The sequence below is a fragment of the Triticum dicoccoides genome, unplaced genomic scaffold (assembly GCF_002162155.2).
Source record: "Triticum dicoccoides isolate Atlit2015 ecotype Zavitan unplaced genomic scaffold, WEW_v2.0 scaffold1555, whole genome shotgun sequence".
Taxonomy (NCBI): Eukaryota; Viridiplantae; Streptophyta; class Magnoliopsida; order Poales; family Poaceae; genus Triticum; species Triticum dicoccoides.
This window is the reverse complement of record NW_021211052.1, coordinates 99,560-109,491: the sequence shown is the minus strand read 5'-3', so window position 1 is coordinate 109,491 and position 9,932 is coordinate 99,560.

Sequence of the window (9,932 nt, the reverse complement as noted above, 5' to 3'; positions counted from 1 at the left end):
ATTTGCTGTCCAAAAAATTCTCTCACGTCACTTTTGGCCCAAGAGAAGATAGAGTCCAAGTCTCTCACGTTCTGGATTCAGATTCGTACTGCACAGACATACCTGACTCAAAACGCACACAAGTTTTTCATACGGACTCCGAATTGGGTGATTCTTTTTTTGTTGGAAACTAGATTTCGTGCACTTTCCAACCCAATTGGAATCACCTTCAAATTCGTCCGGAGTGTTGAGTTGTGGACGAAACAATCTGATGCTGCAGCAGAATCCGAGTCAAACTACAAGTCCAAAGGTGTTACATCACCTCCACGTGGGCCCATTGGCCTTGTACGACCTAGATTTAGTTTTAGGCTGCCTTGGGACGTCCTCCCACCTCCTTGGCCGCCACCCCTTGCTCCTATATAAGTAGATCCATCTATTGGCTTTTCCTTGGGATTTGTTTAGTTAAAAGTTAGCCAACGCAACTACGTGTACTTCGTTTGTGTTCAACGACCAGACCAAGACCGCTTACGGATCCCCACCATTATCAATACCTCATATATATTTGCAATATTCAGATTGCTTTATCATATTCTTGCTCGTTCTTCGATTGTTTGCAGGAATAGACCTTCGTGGTCAGGCTGACCGTGCTTCCGGCATCGTCAGTAACCTCAGGAGATTGGTTTAGCGATTGCTAAGGCGCAACGTCGTGCACGTTTGTAGTCGGATCGTCAAAGTCGTCTCCACCAAATCGATAGTTATCATCTCATCGAAAGATCGGGACACCCTCGCCTCTATCAAGTGGTATCAGTTTTCAGGTTGCTCGGTGAGAATTTCCAGTTTTCCTAGATTAGATTTATTTTCTTACCTATTGTCCAAGAAAAAGCCACAAAAAAGAGTTAGATCTATTCATCCTTGGTCCAAGCCAGTCTGAGCCTTTGCAATTTTCTTTTCATTGCTTGCATAGTTGAATTATGGGTACAATCCACATATGAAGATAAGGAAGAAAGAGATGTTTATTTGCTGTCCAAAAAGTTCTCTCACGTCACTTTTGGCCCAAGAGAAGATAGAGTCCAAGTCTCTCACGTTCTGGATTCAGATTCGGACTGCACAGACACACCTGACTCAAAACGCACACAAGTTTTTCATACGGACTCCGAATTGGGTGATTCTTTTTTTGTTGGAAACTAGATTTCGTGCACTTTCCAACCCAATTGGAATCACCTTCAAATTCGTCCGGAGCGTCGAGTTGTGGGCGAAACAATCTGATGCTGCAGCAGAATCCGAGTCAAACTACAAGTCCAAAGGTGTTACATCACCTCCACTTGGGCCCATTGGCCTTGTACGACCTAGATTTAGTTTTAGGCTGCCTTGGGACGTCCTCCCACCTCCTTGGCCTCCACCCCTTGCTCCTATATAAGTAGATCCATCTAGTAGCTTTTCCTTGGGATTTGTTTAGTTAAAAGTTAGCCAACGCAACTTCGTGTACTTCGTTTGTGTCCAACGACCAGACCAAGACCGCTTACGGATTCCCACCATTATCAATACCTCATATATATTTGCAATATTCAGATTGCTTTATCATATTCTTGCTCGTTCTTCGATTGCTTGCAGGAATAGACCTTCGTGGTCAGGCTGACCGTGCTTCCGGCATCGTCAGTAACCTCAGGAGATTGGTTTAGCGATTGCTAAGGCGCAACGTCGTGCACGTTTGTAGTCGGATCGTCAAAGTCGTCTCCACCAAATCGATAGTTATCATCTCATCGAAAGATCGGGACACCCTCGCCTCTATCAAGTGGTATCAGTTTTCAGGTTGCTCGGTGAGAATTTCTAGTTTTCCTAGATTAGATTTATTTTCTTACCTATTGTCCAAGAAAAAGCCACAAAAAAGAGTTAGATCTATTCATCCTTGGTCCAAGCCAGTCTGAGCCTTTGCAATTTTCTTTTCATTGCTTGCATAGTTGAATTATCGGTTGCATCGTCGTGTCGAGTTGCTGGTCTTAGTGTCTAGTTCCTTTAGAGTTTCGAGTTCTGTTCACATTAGTCACGCAGCCGCTGCATCATTATCCCATCCGCTGTCCACCATCCAATCCACCAATTTCCACCACGTGCTACGCACTGTTTATTGTCATAATCATAGTTGAGGTCACTCACATCTTCGCCTGATCGAATCTGCATCTTATCTAGTTTGTCTTGGAAAGAGGGAGAAAAAGAAGATAAAGAAAAAAAGAGAGAAAAAAGGAAAGAAAAAAAAGAAAAAGAGGGAGAAGAAAAAGAAAAAAAAGCGTGAGAAAAAAAAAGAGAGAAGAAAAAAAATTGGATCTATCTAGAATCAATCTCGTACCTGAATTCGGATTGGAATCTGTTTTGTGCACTGTTCAGTAAAACGGCTTGGCTATTGTTTCACATCATTATCTTTACTGCCGTTGTGATCTTCACTTATATCTTGCTGTCGAGAGCTACTTTGTATCCTTCATTGATGCTGGTTGTGCTACGACGTGATCTCATTAGTGTTCTAGGCTCGCGTCTCTAGTTCGGTCTAGCCTAGGACCAGCACAGTACCGTCGTTGAGCATTTATTCAACATTGCATCTTTGAATTGATTATTGCTAATCTTTTGCTACCATATATAGCCAACCCAGCTCCACATATTTCTACACCGTGTATACGTACGCTCCCCTGGCAATCGCTTTACTCAATATTCGGAGTTACTTGACACCGCTGGTTGCCGATCACCGCCTGCTGCATGGTAAGAACTTGTAAGACATTGATATTTGCTTTAGTGTGAGCGTTTTACCACCACATCCTAGTAGTTATAGGAACATTATTTTTGGGTTTTGTTTCTTGTTCTACTAATCATGACAGGATCCAGAGTCAATTCATGGGCTTTGTCGATCGCGGGAGACGTGCCACCACCTTTGCAAATACCACAACCGTCACGAGAGGTGCACAAACATCCAAATGCACATGATCAGGTTAATGTATCTATACCACCATTTAATGGCCGTTTCAAACCTGCTTTATATATTGAATGGGAGTTCGACATAAAAAATATATTTGCTTCCCATAATTTCAATGAACATAAAAAGGTTAAGGTTGCGGTTGGTTCTTTCACTGGTTATGCTTTGGTTTGGTGGAGTGAATATTGTCGGTTACACCCTGATTATATACCTACTACTTGGGATGATTTGAAACTTGCCATGCGACATACTTTCGTCCCTGCTTATTATACTCGTGACATGATTAAGAAGTTGCAACACTTAAAACAAGGTAGTGAAACTGTAACAAAATATTATAATGATTTACAAACTACCTTGTTGCATTCCTCTTTAGAAGAAAGTGAAGATGATTTTATGGATAGATTTTGGGGAGGATTAAACCGTGATATTCAAGAGATACTAATTCATGAAGAGTGTTATCCTATGGACCATTTGTTTCATCTTGCTTGCAAAGCTGAACAGGAAATAAAACGACGTGTTGGCCACGAGGAAAACAAGCGCACGGTGCACATTCCAAGAGTTGATATGATTGTTCCTTCAACTACTAGGCATACTATGACAACCACATCCGTTGTTGTCAGGACTACATCACCTCCACCATGTGACACATCGCCCCCGAGAGTGGCTACATCACTGAGTTGATCATAAGAGGTAATGACAAAGATACTGATCTTCCATCTCTACATGAGAATGAAGAATGCCTTGTCAATTTGAATGCACCATCTGATGAGCTACCCACTACTTTGATCACACCACCTATTTTAGAGGACTACGTTGATAATTTGACTTTGCCATGTGATCAAATAACTGAAATACCAACAATTTTGAGTGCACCCATTGAATTAACTATTGATGCAAAAGAACCAATGTTTAATCATTTTGATATGACCTCTAATCTTGGTGATGATTCTGTGTTGAATGACTTATTGCATGTTTGCTTATTTAAGCATGTTGTAGCATGTAAATTTGATGCAAGTAAGGTTTATTCACCAATGTTGGGATGGTTTAATGATGAACATTGTCAATCTTTTGAAATGAATAAGAGCTTCACTTATATGTGCAAACTGAGTTGCAATATTTTCATGCCTTCTACTTCTTGTGCTAATTTTTTGGCTTTAGATTTTATGAACTGTGCAAGTTACTCATCTATTCATGTGTCGTATATGCAAAAATCAAGGGAAATAAAAATGGATGACATATACATATACAACATGTACACCTTGTCTCCTTTGTTAGCCACATTTCAGATTAAGCAACGCCGAGGACGGCTTTATTTTCAAGAAGGGGAGGATGATGAGGACATGACTACCTTGGATATGACCAAAAATATTGCATATATGCATATTTGTCAGGTGATTTCTAGTGCAAACTATTCAATTATCTATTTATGTTATCCAGAACAAAAATACTTCACACACTTTTGTGTTTTGTCTAATTGCAGGTGTATGGGACATTTGTACAATCCACATATGAAGATAAGGAAGAAAGAGATGTTTATTTGCTGTCCAAAAAATTCTCTCACGTCACTTTTGGCCCAAGAGAAGATAGAGTCCAAGTCTCTCACGTTCTGGATTCAGATTCGGACTGCACAGACATACCTGACTCAAAACGCACACAAGTTTTTCATACGGACTCCGAATTGGGTGATTCTTTTTTTGTTGGAAACTAGATTTCGTGCACTTTCCATCCCAATTGGAATCACCTTCAAATTCGTCCGGAGTGTTGAGTTGGGGACGAAAGAATCTGATGCTGCAGCAGAATCCGAGTCAAACTACAAGTCCAAAGGTGTTACATCACCTTCACTTGGGCCCATTGGCCTTGTACGACCTAGATTTAGTTTTAGGCTGCCTTGGGACGTCCTCCCACCTCCTTGGCCGCCACCCCTTGCTCCTATATAAGTAGATCCATCTAGTAGCTTTTCCTTGGGATTTGTTTAGTTAAAAGTTAGCCAACGCAACTTCGTGTACTTCGTTTGTGTCCAACGACCAGACCAAGACCGCTTACGGATCCCCACCATTATCAATACCTCATATATATTTGCAATATTCAGATTGCTTTATCATATTCTTGCTCGTTCTTCGATTGCTTGCAGGAATAGACCTTCGTGGTCAGGCTGACCGTGCTTCCGGCATCGTCAGTAACCTCAGGAGATTGGTTTAGCGATTGCTAAGGCGCAACGTCGTGCACGTTTGTAGTCGGATCGTCAAAGTCGTCTCCACCAAATCGATAGTTATCATCTCATCGAAAGATCGGGACACCCTCGCCTCTATCACCTAGATTAGATTTATTTTCTTACCTATTGTCCAAAAAAAAGCCACAAAACAAAAGTTAGATCTATTCATCCTTTGTCCTAGCCAGACTGAGCCTTTGCAATTTTCTTTTCATTGTTTGCATTATTGAATTATCGGTTGCATCGCCGTGTCGAGTTGCTGGTCTTAGTGTCTGGTTCCTTTAGAGTTTCGAGTTCTTTTCACATTAGTCACGCAGCCGCTGCATCATTATCCCATCCGCTGTCCACCATCCCATCCACCAATTTCCACCATGTGCTACGCACTGTTTATTGTCATAATCATAGTTGAGGTCACTCACATCTTCGCCTGATCGAATCTGCATCTTATCTAGTTTGTCTTGAAAAGAGGGAGAAAAAGAATATAAAGAAAAAAAAGAGAGAAAAAAGGAAAGAAAAAAAAGAAAAAGAGGGAAAAGAAAAAGAGGGAGAAGAAAAAGAAAAAAAAAGCGTGAGAAAAAAAAAGAGAGAAGAAAAAAAATTGGATCTATCTACAATCAATCTCGTACCTGAATTCGGATTGGAATCTGTTTTGCGCACTGTTCAGTAAAACAGGTGTATCATCCTCATACGAAGTCCGTTTTGGCTCCGTGAGTACTCAAATTGAAGATAGCGACGAGCCTCATCTAAATAGTTGCAGAAGCTTGTTCAATATTTGACATCTCAAAATCGGCTTCTAAATAGGTCTTTTTGCCCTCCGAAGTTCGTGAACACAGCTTGTTCCAATTTTTTAGGCCAGTTTTAGAATTCTTTGACTCCTCATATCAACTCGGAATTGAGTGATTCTTTTTGCATTGGAAAGCTTGAGTTAGTAGCATTCTTTGAAAGAATTTATCAGAAAATTGTCTCAAACTTTTCAAGAGGAAAGTTGGAGAGAGAGTTGTTGTATATCCTGCTTGGCATTTGTTTTTCATCATTATCTTCACTGCCGTTGTGATCTTCACTTATATCTTGCTGTCAAGAGCTACTTAGTATCCTTCATTGATGCTAGTTGTGCTACGCCTTGACCTCATTAGTGTTCTAGGCTCGCGTCTCTAGTCCGGTCTAGCCTAGGACCAGCACAGTACCGTCGTTGAGCGTTTATTCAACATTGCATCTTTGAATTGATTATTGCTAATCTTTTGCTACCATATATAGCCAACCCAGCTCCACATATTTCTACACCGTGTATACGTACGCTCCCCTGGCAATCGCTTTACTCAATATTCAGAGTTACTGACACCGCTGGTTGCCGATCACCGCCTGCTGCATGGTAAGAACTTGTAAGACATTGATATTTGCTTTACTGTGAGCTTTTTACCACCACATACTAGTAGTTATAGGAACATTATTTTTGGGTTTTGTTTCTTGTTCTACTAATCATGACAGGATCCAGAGTCAATTCATGGGCTTTGTCGATTGCGGGAGACGTGCCACCACCTTTGCAAATACCACAACCGTCACGAGAGGTGCACAAACATCTAAATGCACATGATCAGGTTAATGTATCTATACCACCATTTAATGGCCGTTTTAAACCTGCTTTATATATTGAATGGGAGTTCGACATAAAAAATATATTTGCTTCCCATAATTTCGATGAACATAAAAAGGTTAAGGTTGCGGTTGGTTCTTTCACTGGTTATGCTTTGGTTTGGTGGAGTGAATATTGTCGGTTACACCCTGATTATATACCTACTACTTGGGATGATTTGAAACTTGCCATGCGACATACTTCCGTCCCTGCTTATTATACTCGTGACATGATTAAGAAGTTGCAACACTTAAAACAAGGTAGTGAAACTGTAACAAAATATTATGATGATTTACAAACTACCTTGTTGCTGATGAGGACATGACTACCTTGGATATGACCAAAAATATTGCATATATGCATATTTGTCAGGTGATTTCTAGTGCAAACTATTCAATAATCTATTTATGTTATCCAGAACAAAAATACTTCACACACTTTTGTGTTTTGTCTAATTGCAGGTGTATGGGACATTTGTACAATCCACATATGAAGATAAGGAAGAAAGAGATGTTTATTTGCTGTTCAAAAAGTTCTCTCACGTCACTTTTGGCCCAAGAGAAGATAGAGTCCAAGTCTCTCACGTTCTGGATTCAGATTCGGACTGCACAGACATACCTGACTCAAAACGCACACAAGTTTTTCATACGGACTCCGAATTGGGTGATTCTTTTTTTGTTGGAAACTAGATTTCGTGCACTTTCCAACCCAATTGGAATCACCTTCAAATTCGTACGGAGCGTTGAGTTGTGGACGAAACAATCTGATGCTGCAGCAGAATCCGAGTCAAACTACAAGTCCAAAGGTGTTACATCACCTCCACTTGGGCCCATGAGCCTTGTACGACCTAGGGTTAATTTTAGGCTGCCTTGGGACGTCCTCCCACCTCCTTGGCCGCCACCCCTTGCTCCTATATAAGTAGATCCATCTAGTAGCTTTTTCCTTGGGATTTGTTTAGTTAAAAGTTAGCCATTGCAACTTCGTGTACTTCGTTTGTGTCCAACGACCAGACCAAGACCGCTTACGGATCCCCACCTTTATCAATACTTCATATATACTCGCAATATTCAGATTGCTTTTATCATATTCTTGCTTGTTCTTCGATTGCTTGCAGGAATAGACCTTTGTGGTCAGGTTGATTGTGCTCCGGCGTGATCAATAACCTCTCGGAGTTGGTTTAGCGATTGCTAAGGCGCAACGTCGTGCACGTTTGTAGTCGGATCGTCAAAGTCGTCTCCACCAAATCGATAGTTATCATCTCATCGAAAGATCGGGACACCCCGCCTCTATCAAGTGGTATCAGTTTTCAGGTTGCTCGGTGAGAATTTCCAGTTTTCCTAGATTAGATTTATTTTCTTACCTATTGTCCAAGAAAAAGCCACAAAAAGAGTTAGATGTATTCATCCTTGGTCCAAGCCAGTCTGAGCCTTTACAATTTTCTTTTCATTGCTTGCATAGTTGAATTATCGGTTGCATCGTCGTGTCGAGTTGCTGGTCTTAGTGTCTAGTTCCTTTAGAGTTTCGAGTTCTGTTCACATTAGTCACGCAGCCGCTGCATCATTATCCCATCCGCTGTCCACCATCCCATCCACCAATTTCCACCATGTGCTACGCACTGTTTATTGTCATAATCATAATTGAGGTCACTCACATCTTCGCCTGATCGAATCTGCATCTTATCTAGTTTGTCTTGGAAAGAGGGAGAAAAAGAAGATAAAGAAAAAAAAAGAGAGAAAAAAGGAAAGAAAAAAAAGAAAAAGAGGGAGAAGAAATAGAACAAAAAGGCGTGAGAAAAAAAAGAGAGAAGAAAAAAAATTGGATCTATCTAGAATCAATCTCGTACCTGAATTCGGATTGGAATCTGTTTTGCGCACTGTTCAGTAAAACAGGTGTATCTTCCTCATACGAAGTCCGTTTGGGCACCGTGAGTACTCAAATTGAAGATAGCGACGAGCCGCATCTAAATAGTTGCAGAAGTTAGTTCAATATTTGACACCTCAAAATCGGCTTCTAAATAGGTCTTTTTGCCCTCCGAAGTTCGTGAACACAACTTGTTCCAATTTTTCAGGCCAGTTTTAGAATTCTTTGACTCCTCATATCAACTCGGAATTGAGTGATTCCTTTTGCATTGGAACGCTTGAGTTAGTAGCATTCTTTGAAAGAATTTATCAGAAAATTGTCTCAAACTTTTCAAGAGGAAAGTTGGAGAGAGAGTTGTTGTATATCCTGCTTGGCAGTTGTTTTTCATCATTATCTTCACTGCCGTTGTGATCTTCACTTATATCTTGCTGTCAAGAGCTACTTAGTATCCTTCATTGATGCTAGTTGTGCTACGCCGTGACCTCATTAGTGTTCTAGGCTCGCGTCTCTAGTCCGGTCTAGCCTAGGACCAGCACAGTACCGTCGTTGAGCGTTTATTCAACATTGCATCTTTGAATTGATTATTGCTAATCTTTTGCTACCCTATATAGCCAACCCAGCTCCACATATTTCTACACCGTGTATACATACGCTCCCCTGGCAATCGCTTTACTCAATATTCGGAGTTACTTGACACCGCTGGTTGCCGATCACCGCCTGCTGCATGGTAAGAACTTGTAAGACATTGATATTTGCTTTACTGTGAGTGTTTTACCACCACATCCTAGTAGTTATAGGAACATTATTTTTGGGTTTTGTTTCTTGTTCTACTAATCATGATAGAGGCAAAGGTGTCCCGTCTTTCGATGAGATGATGGATATCGCTTTGGTGGAAGTCGACTTTGACGATCCGACTACGAACGTGCGAGGACGTCGCGCCTTAGCAATCGCTAAACCAACTCCGAGAGGTTATTGACCACGCCGGAGCACGATCAACCTGACCACGAGGGTCTGTTTCCTGCGAGCAAACGAAGAACAAGCAAGAAACTGAGATTGCAATCTGGATATTGCGAATATAAGATGAAAGCTTTATTGATCAAGGTGGGGTTCTGTGACGCCTTTGTCTGGTCGTTGAACACAAACGAAGTACGCGAAGTTGCAGCTATGGCGAACTTTTAATCTAAACAAAACCCAAAGTCTAAACGATGCCCTAAGGGCTGTATATATGGAGGAAGAGGGGGGAATTTCGTGGCCCTTGGGGGAGGGGTCCGAAATCAACCCTATCTCTTGTTTCCCCA